This window comes from Ranitomeya imitator, chromosome 3, assembly GCF_032444005.1.
Source record: "Ranitomeya imitator isolate aRanImi1 chromosome 3, aRanImi1.pri, whole genome shotgun sequence".
Classification (NCBI taxonomy): domain Eukaryota; kingdom Metazoa; phylum Chordata; class Amphibia; order Anura; family Dendrobatidae; genus Ranitomeya; species Ranitomeya imitator.
The window spans coordinates 236,135,568-236,151,473 of NC_091284.1; the positions used below are offsets into that span (position 1 = coordinate 236,135,568).

The 15,906-nt window shown below is 44.7% G+C and overlaps 1 long non-coding RNA gene across 1 annotated transcript in view; it reads right to left on the reverse strand.

Annotated features, from left to right (window-relative positions):
- The window catches only part of LOC138669637 (uncharacterized), a 372,477-nt gene extending 365,437 nt beyond the window's left edge, over positions 1 to 7,040 (reverse strand). Inside the window, exon 1 of the long non-coding RNA XR_011319206.1 lies at positions 6,999 to 7,040. This is a non-coding gene — a long non-coding RNA (uncharacterized lncRNA). The remainder of the gene's footprint in view (positions 1 to 6,998) is intronic.
- Positions 7,041 to 15,906: the final 8,866 nt, after the last annotated feature.

A 15,906-nucleotide genomic window follows, 5' to 3' on the forward strand; every position in this document is an offset into this window, starting at 1 on the left:
AAGCTACCGCAGGTCTTAAGGAGCCAGCTGCCATCTCCCAGGTTCCCTTCAGGAAGGTATCCACTTTCCTATCCAGGGGGTCTTTAAGTGTTCCCATATCTTCAAATGGGAGAGAAGATCGTTTAGCTACCTTGGCAATTGCTGCATCCAGCTTGGGTGCTTTCTCCCAGTTACCTACTGCTGGGTCATCAAAAGGGTATCGGCGTTTTTGCGCAGGTGGTAAGGAGCCTTTTCTCTCAGGTTTCCTCCATTCCCTATTAATAAGATCTTGTATTTTCTCATTTAAAGGAAACACTCCGCGCTTCTTTTGCTCCAATCCACTGAACATCATTTGTTCTTTGGATAGTTGAGGCTTGGGTTCCGATATACCCATTGTGCCTCTGACCGCCTTTACCAATTTGTCTATCCTTTCTAGGGGTAGGCAAAACCGAGCAGCGTCTTCTTCCGAAGAGGAGGATGATGCTGCTGAATTGTCTGATTCTTCGGACTTGTCCTTTTCCACAGACGAATCAGATGCCCACTCAGTTCTCTGCCTAGAACCTCCTGACTGTGAAAGGTTTTTAAAGGACTCTTTAACCTCCATTCTAATCATCTCCTTGAGACTGGCCGTAATAGAGGAGGATTCTTCGGCTACCTACGGGGATAAGTAAGGTAGACTAGAGTGTAAAATCTACATGCTATACCCCCTCCCCTCCTTCCAGAACCTCACCGTCTGCTGGATACAGGGGTCACATAGTTTTTTAGGGTGTGAGTCAGGCAAGGGAACCCCGCAGATGGCACATTCCCTATGCTTCGCCTTACTGACGTTTTTCCTTCCCTGCATAAAACACATGAGGGGAGACTAGTCACTAAGTGAACTTTCTCGAAGATCACTTACCAGTGGCTGCTCACACCCAGAAATACCGAAGCACGAGGGGGATCCTTTTTGACTGACCCTCCAGACCCCTGTCTGGAGGAGCTTCTGCGGCCCGAACCATCGCTCCTTTTTTCATGTTCCTTCTCCTTGGGTTTCTGGGATGCTTGTTCCAGCAGCACAACCTGCTGATCCTGATCTGAATCCATTTTCAGTAAATTGGAGCCAGAACCCGGGAACATGCTGCTGGAGCCGCCTTATAAGGCCCCTCCTTCGGTCAGCGCACCTTGCCCAGCTTGTTTGTTTAATTTTCCCGCCCCCCCGCAGCTGTGGGGAATCAATCGTCGCTCCGGAGGGATTGCGGCATGATCTCCGGTGGGCGCCGCCATCTTGGAGCCCCCGCGCATGCGCAGGAGCTCACCGATCCGGAAGACGTCGCCGGCTCCGCCCCCCGACGTCACCACAGCTTACAGCGCTTCCTGTCAGCGCTGCAGCTCTCGTGGAACGCCGAGGCCGGCCAGCTACGATCCGATCGGCGCCCCCCAGATGCCGCCGCGCTCCCCCCTGCTCCAGAGAGACCCACAGCCCACGGGAAGGGCGACTTACCAGATGCTGGCCCCGGAGACCGGACACCCCCTGGCGACCGCTCCTCGCTGCCTAGTCACCGCCGTGCCGCCCTGCCAGGGCCACCGTGACTACTTCAGGTACCCGCACCGGCCGAAGTGGGAGACCCTCTCGCCACCAGAATCGGTCCGGCCGGCCTGGACTCCTGTAGTTTCTATAGGCATCCAGTCCCTTCAGGAACAGGAAACCAACTGATGCATGGGGAGAGGTGCCGCCCTTTTGTATCTGTAGGTTTCCTGTTCCTTAAGGGCGGATCCCCTCTCTCGTGTGCTGTCATGGGAGTCCGAATAAAGTTTGGTTTCTATGAAAAATAAATAATATTGTTTTTTGCCCCCAATTATGTGCGGTTCAACTGTGTCTGTTGCCGCCGGCAATGCACACCGTTCGCCGCACACCAAAATTTTTGGCCACATCATAGCTCCTGTACTTAGCAAGTAAAAAACTGCAGCTTTCTGTGTCTTTAGTATAGATATATGAGGTTGGCCAAAAAAATTAAGACTTGTATTTTCTCCATATCTCTTCGTTCTGCTTAGTCTGTGACTAGTGTTGCAGACTGAAGAGAAAATGGTGGCAATACAATGCAGAACTATACTCAACAGGTCAGGTGTCCAAAAACTAATTAGTTAGGACACCTGACCTGGTGAGTAGAGAACTGCCTTGTATAACCTCCATTTTCTCTTCTGTGTACGTAATCTATTTCACACAAAGTGAAGGGACGATGGCGGTCATACAAGGCATATCTATGCTCACCTGGACATGTGTCAGAAATAGTGAATTCATGAGGCTGTTATATGTGCATCATGAATTCATTATTTCTGACACCTGACTTGATGAGTATAGATCGGTTTTGTATTACAGCCATTGTCTCTTCAGTCTGCGTCCAATGGATACTGCAGAACAGAATCAGGACGCAATTATGTCAACAACCTTACCACTAAAACAACATGGCTGCCGTCACACTAGCAGTATGTGGTCAGTATTTTATATCAGTATTTGTAAGCCAAAACAACGAGTGGAACAATTAGAGGAAAAGTATAATATTAACATTTAGCACCTCAGCATTTATCACCCACTCCTGGTTTTGGCTTTACAAATACTGATATTAAATACTGACCAAATACTGCTAGTGTGACGGGAGCCTTGGTTTGTAGAGGAAATACATAGGAGACACGGTCAAGATACCAAAAAGTCGTAGTTACTCACCGATAACGGTGTGGAGAGAGGGGATCCGCCCTTCAGGGACAGGAAACCTACAGATAAAAGGGCGGTACCTCTCCCTCGCATCAGTTGGTTTACAGAGCATCGGAGGACCTCCAGGTTAGTTTACAACAGAGAAAAAATCATATTACAACATTTCTTAAAAGAGGAACCCCGTGCCTATACTCAAACTATATACAGTATATAAATTATATGTAATTAAAGGTGCTCACCGCACACGTGATGGGAGGGAATAAGCGAGTGCTGTCATGGGCTCCGAGAAACACCGTTATCGGTGAGTAACTACGACTTTCTCGGTCTCCCATGACAGCACTACGGAGAGAATTGCAGAGACTAAGCTTAGGGAGGGACCACCGCCTCGAGAACCCTTCGTCCGAAGGTTAAGTCAGACACAGAGGCTAGATTTAATCTGTAGTGTCTAAAAAAGGTCGATGGTGATGACCAGGTGGCCGCTTTACAGATTTGCTCTATTGATACCTCTGACCTCTCAGCCCATGAGGTAGCTACTGCTCTTGTGGAATGTGCTCTTATACCATCTGGGATCTCATTCCCCGAGGATGAATATGCCAAGCCTATCGCCTCCTTTATCCACCTCGCCAAAGCACCGGAAAGAGGTTCCCTGTTCAGGGACAGGAAACCAAATGATGCGAGGGAGAGGTACCGCCCTTTTATCTGTAGGTTTCCTGTCCCTGAAGGGCGGATCCCCTCTCTCCGTAGTGCTGTCCTGGGAGACCGAGAAAATTAAGTTTATTAACAAGAAATATTAGTAACATTTAAGAATATAACTGGTACAGATAAAATCCCAACAGGACATTTACATAACATTGTCCTGCCATGACACACATCCAATATCTGATTCAAAAAAGGCAGCAAATTGGTCCCGCATGTGGCCAACTTCAGCAGTTGACCGCAGCGGGTGATGCTGGTAATCGGGCAATGAGTGTGCAACTGGTTCATCCAGTTCAATGTTGGGCCGCTTCTTAGCCATTATGTAATTGTGCAGAACCACACAGGCTTTGACCACCTGGTCGACTGTCTCCATTTTTAGATTAATGGCTGATGCAAGAATGCGCCATTTTGAGACTAGAATCCCAAAGGTACACTCTACAGTTCTTTGGGCCCTGGTCAGTCTGTAGTTAAAGATCCTTTTAGTGCGGTTCAAGTCCCGACTGGAATATGGCTTCAATAGGTTTTCACACATCTGAAAGGCCTCATCCCCAATCATAACAAATGGCATCGGGGGACCTTGAGTGTTGGGGAGAGGTCGTGGCAAATTAAAATTTTTGCCATACAAATGGCGGCCCATATCAGAGTTTTTAAAAAGTCTGGGAATCGTTGCCACGACGATGAAGCAACAGTCCGTATCGGCTATTGCCATGAGGACAACAGAAAAATATTTTTTATAATTGAAGTACTCCGATCCTGTTCTGGCTGGTTTGATAATGCGGATGTGCTTTCTATCCACCGCTGTCAGCAACTGCCACCCACATGTCCAAGGTGGGTAGGGGTATAAACTCATCCCGGAGAACATTCCACAAAACCCGGCAGGTGTCCGCAACTAATCCAGACAGGGTGGAAATTCCAAGCCGATATTGGAAGTGGAGGGATGATAAACTCTCTCCGGTTGCCAGAAATCTGGAAGAAAAAAAATAAATAAATAAATCAATTCTATGTGTGGTGTTGTTATGCTAAAGACATAAAGGAAAATACATGTCAGAATAACCAAAATTAGCACTGCCATTTGTTTAGATTTGTTACGTACCTTAATGTAACCAGCAGACGTTCCTCTGGTGGAATCGCTCGACGGAGCTGGGTGCCCTGTCTCCGTATGGCTCCTTGGACACGAGCAATCAAATCCCGGAAAGACTCTTGCGACATCCTTGTATATTCCGGGAATTTGTCCGGGTTGGCATTAAGCTCGCCATACAGCGTGTGATAGGCTCCACGGCTCTCACGTAGTTCAATAATGGGGTGTCTCCAAAAACGTCTACGTTGTCTCCTTCTCCATCTTTCGCGATTTCGGTCTTGCTTCCAAGCACACGCACAGGCAAGAAACAGCTTGATGCTTAAATCCAGGTTGAAATAAAAGCTCTCCATGTGAAGATCCATCATGACACAGGCGCAAAATCTGATTTCAGCTGTTCAAGGGTCTATATAAAGATATCCCCAAATACACGCCCTCTGTAGTCACATTGGCGGTGTCTGGTTATCTAGATTTTTCTCCTGTAAAATTTGTCACCATGCGCACCAAAAACACAAACGCAGAAAAAAACGCATGGAAAAGCATGCAAACGCAGCGGTTTTTTTAACTGCATGCATCTAAAAAATGCCACATTTGTACGTGTTTATATGCGTTTTTTCCTGCACTTGCGGATGCGGATTAAACGCTGCGGATTCTAACGCAAATGTGAAACTAGCCTCAGGCCGGCGTCACACTCAGCATAGGGAAATACGGTCTGTTTTTTACGGCCGTAATACGCAGAAATGTTCCCAAAATAGTGATCCGTATGTCATTCGTAGGCAGGGTGTGGCAGCGTATTTTGCGCATGTCATCCTCCGTATGTAATCCGTACAGCGAGACACACACACACACACACACTATATAATTGTCTAAGGGGTACTTCCATCTGTTCCTCTGTCTGTCACGGATATTCATTGGTCGTGGCCTCTGTCTATCATGGAAATCCAAGTCGCTAATTGGTCGCCGCAAAACAGCCACAACAAATTAGCGACAGCCACAGTCCAGAAGAAAATGGCCGCTCCTTACTCCCCGCAGTCAGTGGCTGGCGCCCGCTCCATACTCCCCGCAGTGTCCCCGATGCTCGGTCCATACTCTCCGCTCCCCGCAGTCACTATCCCCGGCGCCCGCTCCATACTCCCCTCCGGTCACCGCTAACACATGGTTAATGCCGGCGGTAACGGACCGCGTTATGCCGCGGGTAACGCACTCCATTACCTCCGCTATTAACCCTGTGTGTCCCCAACCTTTTACTATTGATGCTGCCTATGCGGCATCAATAGAATAAAAAGTAATGTTAAAATAAAACAAAAAACCTGCTATACTCACCCTCCGTTGTCCGCTGAGGCGCTAGCGCCTGCCGCCATCTTCCTTTTCCAGCGATGCTTTGCGAAATTACCCAGAAGACCAAGTGCGACCGCTAAGTCATCTGGGTAATTTCGCAAAGCATCCTGGGAACGGAAGATGGTGGCAGCCGCGCGCCCATCGACACAGCGCCGTTGGATCCCAGGAGGCCGAGAGACGGGACGCTGAGAAGCAGCGACCAGAATGGTGAGTATGTTCAACTACAAGGGGCCCTCGGATCATTAGGTAAGTATGTTTATTTTTTATCCTGTGACATACGTGGCTGGGCAATATACTACGTGACTGGGCAATATACTACGTAGCTGTGCAATATACTACGTGGCTCTGTGCTGTATACTAGGTCGCTGTGCAATATACTACGTGGCTGTGCAATATACTATGTAACTGGGCAATATACTACGTGGCTCTGTGCTGTATACTACGTAACTGGGCAATATACTACGTGGCTCTGTGCTGTATACTACGTAACTGGGCAATATACTACGTAACTGGGCAATATACGACGTGGGCATGCATATTCTAGAATACCCGATGCGTTAGAATCGGGCTACGTGTGTGTGTGTGTGTGCGTGCGTGCGTGCGTGCGTGTGTACGCACACACAGCATCAATAGTAAAAACTTGGTCACACTGGGTTAATAGCGGCGGTAACGGAGTGAGTTACCCGCGGCATAACACGGTCCATTATCGCTGGCATTAACCCTGTGTGAGCGGTGACTGGAGGGGAGTATGGAGCGGGCGCCGGGCACTGACTGCGGGGAGTATAGAGCGGGCGCCAGGCACTGACTACAGGGGAGTAGGGAGGGACTAATCGGACTGTGGCCTTCACTGATTGGTCGCAGCAGCCATGACAGGCAGCTGGTGAGACCAATCAGCGACCTGCATTTTCATGACAGACAGAGGCTGTGACCAATGAATATCCGTGACAGATAGAGAGGACAGACTTAAGTGACCCTTAGACAATTATATAGTAGATATATATCTTCATACCCACACTGCTGTAAAGCTGAATAAGATATATGCACAAATACTTTCCTCCTATGGCACACATATATCTGCAGCTGTGTGGTGAGGAGACTATTATGGCGTTGTTTTCACACGCCGTCGTCCACCTCACCCTGAGCCGTCATTGAGGAGTCCCACATTAATAACAACGCAAGCGGTCACGTGTCCAGCACAGTCACCAGCACGTCATGCTTTACCTCACACGTATCGCCAGCCCTCTCTCATCCTTGACTTTGCAGTGTACAGTCAATGCCTCCTGTTATTGGCTCGAGCATGCGGCGGTACCGCCTCTCACGCTTCTACGGATCTTGTGATTGGTTTATTTAAGCATCAATCATTTTCACCACGGCTTCGCTTCCTGTTCGTCGTCTTAGTGATTCTGCTACCTAATTGGTTGTTCTAGGTGCCGGTCATCAGACTCGCCCTTCTGATTGGGCATAGCAGCTGTAGATTTTGCCCTGAAACTCACGTGGCCCTGTGACACTTGTTTACAAACATTACAGCCTGGGTCACGTGGTGCTGCACGTGGCGCGCAGGGGTCAGCACGTGATAGCCGAGACTTCTGTGCGGTCACACGTGATTGGGTATCAGTGTGGAGGAGTACACAGTCTCCGGTCCTGGGTGTTACATTACCTGATCGCACGGTTATCGCTGTGTTCTGCTCGTGTGTTAACACTTTAAATACCATTGTTTGTAATACGTTATCTGCATTTTTTTTAACCCTTTACCCTTCTATGGCTTTTATTGGTAAAATGGTATTTTATGAAGTAAAAGTGTAAATGATAATACCTTTCTCAGCTCTTAGCACAGAACGGGTTATTGCAATTTTTGGAAAGTTGAACAGGTTGTTCCTGTTACAGCGTAGGGTCGCACATCTGTAAAATGCCCTCCCCCCAGGGTCACAGCTGTCTCTTCCCTAGCTGCTTTGCTTATTTGGTGATGGGCTGCAGCGGTAACTTCAGCCAGTCACCTGGCTCAGCAACTTGCCCGTCTGCATTTGTACAACCACTGAATCCGGAAATTTGCCACAGCAGTCACGTACTCTATAGACATGAAGTCACCGCTGCAGACGATCAAGAAATACTGGAGCGGCACTGTGCCCAGGGAGATCAATATTTTAAAGCTATGCAGTACTATTTTATGATAACAGTTTTAAAGGGACAATCCTTTAAAAATAAAGTGGCCAAAGTTTGAGCATCGCCAGAATACTATGCCCAAAGAGACTAACTGCACACCTTATTCACATACTTGTAACCCCTTAAAGGAAACCTGTCACCCCCAAAATCGATGGTGAGGTAAGCTCACCGTCATCAGGGGCTTATCTACAGCATTCTGTAGATAAGCCCCCGATGTTACCTGAAAGAGGAGAAAAAGAGGTTAGATTATACTCACCCAGGGGCGGTCCCGCTGCGGTCCGGTCAAATGGGTGACTCAGGTCCGCTCCGGCGCCTCCTATCTTCATTCCATGACGTCCTCTTCTGGGCTTCACGGCTGTGGCGCAGGCGTACTTTGCCCTGTTGAGGGCAGAGCAAAGTACTGCAGTGCGCAGGCGCCGGGCCTCTCTGACCTTTCCGGCGCCTGCGCACTGCAGTACTTTCCTCTGCCCTCAACAGGGCACACAAAGTACGCCTGCGCCGCAGCGTGAAGACCAGAAGAGGACGTCATGGAATGAAGATGGGAGGCGCTGTTCCGGACCTGAGATACCCATCAGAGCAGGACCGCCTCTGGGTGAGTATAATCTAACCTCTTTTTCTCCTCTTTCAGGTAACATTACGGAATGCTGTAGACAAGCCCCTGATGACAGTGAGCTTACCTCACCATCGATTTTGGGGGGTGACAGGTTCCCTTTAAAGGGAGCATGTCAGCAGGATTGTGCACAGTAACCTACAGACAGTGTCAGGTCAGTGCTGTTCTACTGATTACAATGATACACCTTTTAACGGAGGTAGTTAAGGGTACTTATTTCTCAGCGCGCTTTTTAACGGCGCTGAGGTTTAAGTGTATAGCACCCCCCAGTATCGGAAATTCTCTGGGGTCTCGGCTACCAGGGGTGGCCGAGACCTCGGAGAACATGATTCATGTCGGTTTATACCGACCCCAGTATTGCGCTCACCATTATTCATGGAATAACAGCTACCACAAAAAATTAAATCCGATTTCACATTTAATTTCTCTTCTGATGTGATCTAGCACATCAGAGTTGAGAGAAATGGGGTCCCCCAAGCCCCCCAGTACCTTCGGTGTCCTTGGACCCTCCTGCCATCCCTGGTCATGTCCCCCGGTGTCTTATTCTGGGAAGAAAATGGCGGGCACATGTGCAGTGCGCCCACCGAGACCTGGTGGCCGGCACCAGGCAACAATAGGAAGTTTTTCCTATTGGTTCATTTTGATTCCTGTAATAGACCTTGAAACAGTGATCAAAATAAAGTGGTGTTTGATTTACAATTTTTTTTATCACCCCCCTTAGGTAAAAATAATAAAATTAATAAAAGTATTTCCATTTTTCCATTTGGGTTAGGGTTGGGCTAGGTCTACTGTTAGGGTTGGGGCCAGAGCTAGGGTTAAGGTTTGGGTTAGAGTTAGGGTTGGGCTAGGGTTGGTGCTTGGATTGGGTTATTGTTGGAGCTAGTGTTAAGATTGGGCTAGGGTTGGGGTTAGTGTTGTGTTGTGGTTAGGGTTGTGGTTAAGGTTATGGTTGGGATTACGGTTAGGGTTGAGATTAGGGTTATGGTTAGGGTTGGGATTAGGGTGACGGGTGTGTTGGGGTTAAGTTTGGGGTTAGGGGTGTGTTGGGGATAGGTTTGGAGTTAGAATTGGGGGGTTTCCACTGTTTAGGTACATTGGGGGGTCTCCAAACGTGACACGGTGCCACCATTGATTCCAGCCAATTTTGCTTTAAAAGTCAAATGGTGCTCCCTCCCTTCTGAGCTCTGCCATGCGCCCAAACAGTGGCTTTCCCCCACATACCAGGTATCAGCGTACTCGGGAGAAATTGCACAACAAATTTTGTGGTTCATTTTCTCCTTTTACACTTGTGAAAATAAAAAAATAGGTTTTAAAGTAAAATGTTTGTGAAAAAAGTTAAATGTTAATTTTTTCCTTCCATGTTGCTTCAATTTCTGTGAAGCACGTGAAGGGTTAATAAACTTCTTGAATGTGGTTTTGAGCAACTTGAGGGGTGCAGTTTTTAGAATGGTGTCAGTTTCGGTATTTTCTGTCATGTAGACCCCTCAAAGTGATTTCAAATGTGAGGTGGTCCCTAAAAAATGGTTTTGTAAATTTTGTTGTAAAAATGAGAAATCGCTGGTCAACTTTTAACCCTTATAACTTCCTAACAAAAAAATTGTTTAACCCCTTACCGGCATCGGACGTACTATACCGTCCGATGCCGGCTCCCCTGCTTTGATGCAGGGCTCCGCGGTGAGCCCGCACCAAAGCCGGGACATGTCAGCTGTTTTGAACAGCTGACATGTGCCCGTAATAGGCGCGGGCAGAATCGCGATCTGCCCGCACCTATTAACTAGTTAAATGCCGCTGTCAAACGCAGACAGCGGCATTTAACTACCGCTTCCGGCCGGGCCGCCGGAAATGACATCATCGCCGACCCCCGTCACATGATCGGGGGTCGGCGATGCTTGTATATTGTAACCATAGAGGTCCTTGAGACCTCTATGGTTAGTGATTGCCCGTCGCTGTGAGCGCCACCCTGTGGTCGGCGCTCACAGCACACGTGCAATTCTGCTACATAGCAGCGATCAGCAGATCGCTGCAATGTAGCAGAGCCGATCGGGTTGTGCCTGCTTCTAGCCTCTCATGGAGGCTATTGAAGCATGGCAAAAGTTAAAAAAAAAAGTTTAAAAAAATGTGAAAAAAATAAAAAAAACATAAAAGTTTAAATCACCCCCCTTTCGCCCCAATCAAAATAAATCAATAAAAAAAATATCAAATCTACGCATATTTGGTATCGCCGCGCTCAGAATCGCCCGATCTATCAAATAAAAAAAAGTATTAACCTGATCGCTAAACAGCGTAGCGGGAAAAAAACTCGAAACGCCAGAATTACGTTTTTTTTGGTCGCCGCGACATTGCATTAAAATGCAATAACGGGCGATCAAAAGAACGTATCTGCACCGAAATGCTATCATTAAAAACGTTATCTCGGCACGCAAAAAATAAGCCCTCAACCGACCCCAGAGCACGAAAAATGGAGACGCTACGAGTATCGGAAAATGGCGCAATTTTTTTTTTTTTTTTTTTTTAGCAAAGTTTGGAATTTTTTTTCACCACTTAGATAAAAAATAACCTAGTCATTTTTGGTGTCTATGAACTCGTACTGACCTGGAGAATCATAATGGCAGGTCATTTTTAGCATTTAGTGAACCTAGCAAAAAAGCCAAACAAAAAACCAATGTGGGATTGCACTTTTTTTGCAATTTCACCGCACTTGGAATTTTTTTCCCGTTTTCTAGTACACGACATGCTAAAACCAATGATGTCGTTCAAAAGTACAACTCGTCCCGCAAAAAATAAGCCCTCACATGGCCAAATTGACGGAAAAATAAAAAAGTTATGGCCCTGGGAAGGAGGGGAGTGAAAAACGAACACGGAAAAATGAAAAATCCCCCGGTCATGAAGGGGTTAAAAAATTGTGTTGATGTTAATACTGCAATACTGTGTTAATGTAAGTACCGTATATACTGTAGTATAGTCAGTATATAAATCACCAAAGAAACTACCTTCACACCAGGCCAGTAAAATTACAAATCAACTTTATTAACCAAAATAGAAGTAATAGTCAGTAAAGGGTAGCTACCCATAGCACAGGAAACAAGCTGGGCAACCCAGGACAGGGCTCCATAAGTAATGGTATCACAATACAAGTCATAATGTAACAATGCAAATTACAATTGTGGAAGTGACCATGTACAAGCATGCAACAAATAAATTAATAAAATAATGATAATACAAGTGTATACAATATAATGATATAGTTACCAAATGAAGCGCTCCTGGGGGCCCACCACACCCGACGCGCGTTTCACACCGAAATGCTTCGTCTGGGGGTGGTTACATACTGGCCAATGATCATATATCAAATAGAAACCAATAGAAATGTGCATATTTATATTGTTGTATTATGACATATGGGTTGTATGAAGTTATATTATGAATATTTATTGTTCTTAAATTTAATGTGTATAGAAAAATAGGAGACAAAAAAAGCGCAAATAGGGTCTTATCCCCAGGATTGTTTCTAATCAATAGTGAGAGAACTGCTCACCTGGTGGTACACAGTACAAGCGTGTAGTTTGTCAGCTGCTGCAGATCCACAGGTCGGCGCTGCGACCTCTCAGAACCGTTATAATAGATGAAATGTGGATTACATCCGCGCTGCTGCGACAAATAATAGATCCAGATATACTTGTAAGATGTTCGGGTGGTTTATTCAACGCGTTTCGAAGCTCATGGCTTCTTCTTCAGGAAGTTTCCACACAAAGATATAACTTATATCTTTGTGTGGAAACTTCCTGAAGAAGGAGCCATGAGCTTCGAAACGCGTTGAATAAACCACCCGAACATCTTACAAGTATATCTGGGTCTATTATTTGTCGCAGCAGCGCGGATATAATCCACATTTCATCTATTATAACGATAAATTTAATGTGTGGCATACTTTTAGGTCTTATATATGCCTCTTTATACACGAGCATTTTATGTGATTTTCATATATATATATATATATATATATATATATATATATATATATATAAATAAATATATATATATATATATTTATACATCCTTATTACTGGGGTTATCTAGTTTTGTATATTTTGATTGTTTCTAATAATACTATTTTACTTTACAGCATTTGATTATGGTCTTATTCGGTTTCACTGCGCACTTATTATTTCACTTCGCACTCTTCAGTTATTTATATTGTTCATTGTTTTGATAGGCATGGCGGCAATCTTTCTATCGAGTACCATAGGTAGCATAATTATGGATTGCTGTTTGTCCTCAGCAACTGTTATCATTGTTGCTGTATGGAATTTCTAGCGACTTTCGGACCTGCGCGGTACATTCACCAATTTAGAGCGTGTCAAGCAGGATACCGTATGTTTCTGGTGGTTGCTATGACTACCTGAAAGGACGCACCGGATATTACATCAGCTATGTGCGGCGTGTGCAGTTCCAGTTATCGTCTGGGTATATGGCAGCTGTCTGTCCACGTGGATTACGGGCGTATCGAGTGGCCAGTATGTAACCACCCTCAGACGAAGCATTTCGGTGCGAAACACGTGTCGGGTGTGGTGGGCCCCCAGGAGCGCTCCATTTGGTAACTATATCATTATATTGTATACACTTGTATTATCATTATTTCATTTATTTATTTATTTGTTGCATGCTTGTACATGGTCACTTCCACAATTGTAATTTGCATTGTTACATTATGACTTGTATTGTGATACCATTACTTATGGAGCCCTGTCCTGGGTTGCCCACTTTGTTTCCTGTGCTATGGGTAGATACCCTTTACTGACTATTACTTCTATTTTGGTTAATAAAGTTGATTTGTAATTTTACTGGCCTGGTGTGAAGGTTTCTTTGGTGATTTGTTTACTATTCCTTCATGGTCTCTTGTGGAGGATATAATTAGGTATTGTTAGTATATAGTATAAGCAATCAGACAAATGCAGGTAAAATGGGCTAAAAATAAAATAATGATATTTTCTTTTTAAATATAAAAATCGGACTAAATTCCCAATTAAATATAAAGAGATTTAAAAAATAAATGGATTTGGTATCTCCTCGGCGATAAATGTCATATCTATCAAAATATAAAATAAAGTAACAAGAAAAAAACACCAGAATTGCAAATTTTGATCACCACTTCTTCCTAAATGAAAAAATCAATAAAAATTCAAAAACATCTTATATGCCTCAAATTGGTTTCAATAAATCTTCAGCTCACCAAGCAAAAAACAAGCCCTCAGTTTATGGAATGACTGCAGACAGCCCCTTCAATCTTTTGTGTCAAAAATTTGGCTGGTGAATTTCTTCATGATTTTTATCTCATGTTCTAAGCCGTAACATTTTATTCTTTTCATGTTAAATGGAATCTGTCAACAGGTTTTTGCTATGTAATTTGAGGATAGCATGAGGTAGGGGCTGAGACACTGATTTCAGGTATGTGTCACGTATTCAGCTGTGTGCTGTAGTTTCAATAAAATGAGTGTTTTATTAGCAGGAGATTATCACTGTCCGGGCCAGGTCACATGTGCATCCTGGTCCAACTCCACCCCCTGCACTGATTAGCATCTTACTATCACTATACTGTGTACACACAAAGCTGCTTATCAGTGGTGTGGGAAGAGTTAACTTTCTGTGCTCTGCTACATCTAAAAACTGTGATTGTATCACAACTGCTGCACCCAGTAAAATAAGTGATACATCATTGGATTAAGGGTCTCTTTCCCTACATTATCCTGCTCTTTGATGTTGTGCCGCATAAAGAAGGTGTAAATTTGGTTTGTTCTGATGAAGAATTCAGATGACTTTGAAATGTGTTGATAATAAACCACATAGAAGCCGCTTCGATTTCATGGAATCTAATTCTCTAATTAGAGAACTAAGAGGACTCTAATGGCCCAGTTGGGCTTCTGCCCAAATCCCATTTTTCAGGGCCACTGACGTATAGGAAAAACGAAACATGAACGCAGCCTTACATACACTTATATGAAAAAGTTTGGGCACCCCTATTAATCTTAAGCTTAATGTTTTATAAAGAATTGCTTGGGGATTATTTGACAGATGCTGGTTACATTCATCTATATGAAACCGCTTTGTTTGCTTGGTAGCAGCCGGATCCACACCATGGAAATTCAGCAAATAGATGAGTACACTGGTGATAAATAATTTGATTGTCTATTTGCATTAATAGGACGACTGAGTCCCTGAATCCTCATTATATATATTCTGGGGAGCCCTCCTCATATCATTACGGAGTGGTGGTTGTGGTCCTGTTTTTGCTACCTGGAGGTTTTTCCTATTTTTTGTCCTTCTCTTGTTATTATGTCACATTTATGGACATACATTACTTGTCATTTTACATCAAGCACTGACATACTATATAGTGAAACAAGATTGGACCTTATTTGAGTGCTGGGTATCTGTTTGTGGACAAAAATATTATTGCACTCTGTATACCCGTATCAGGGTTAAGTCATTTGACGGTACATTACCTGTAGGGGAGCATTTTTTCTCCATCACAGCATCTTGTTGTGCTCCCTTTGGTACACTGGTTGAGTACAGTGTTAGTATACATTTTTTGTTGTTTTTATTTTTTTGCTTAGGTTACTTTTTCTAATTTTTTTTTTCTCTCTTACGGGTATCGGTGGTGTTTGTGGGACAATATCTTTTGTCTATCCCGAAATATAGGGACTGTTAGGGACCCTAGGGCTAGCCGCCATTGAGTGGGGGCACCTACCGCAGTAAATTAGGGTGTCTACCTCCACTGTTAGGCAGGTGACCATTATAGGTCTGTTTAGTAGGGCTTATTAGCCTTTTCTGATTGTAGGTCTTTTTAGGGCCTGTAAGGGCAAGCCGTCGAGGAGTGGGGGCGCCTACCGCAGAAAAGTAGGGTGCCAACCTCCACTGCCAGGCAGGACTCATTGTAGTTCGACATAGGGTCTACTAGGTACATTTAATACTGTTTTACTTATATTGTGGATAAATATAGTCTTTTTAATCGTATTATTAAAAGTTATTTTTTAGGGATCTCTGTCTCTTGGTTTTGGTTTATATTTTTCTCTGGGATTCCGCATTATTGTGACTGGTGGTTTTTCACGCTTATACTATATACTAACAACACCTAAATATATCCTCCACAAGAGACCATGAAGGAATAGTAAAGAATGGCTTGGGGTGGTCTGAGGATTGTCCTTGACTGATCTCACCATTCTTCTTCTCTGCCTTTCTGATGTTTTTCTTGGCCTGCCACTTCTGGCCTTAACAAGAACTGAACCTGTGTTCTTCCATTTCCTTACTATGTTCCTCACAGTGGAAATTGACAGGTTAAATCTCTGAGACAGCTTTTATCCT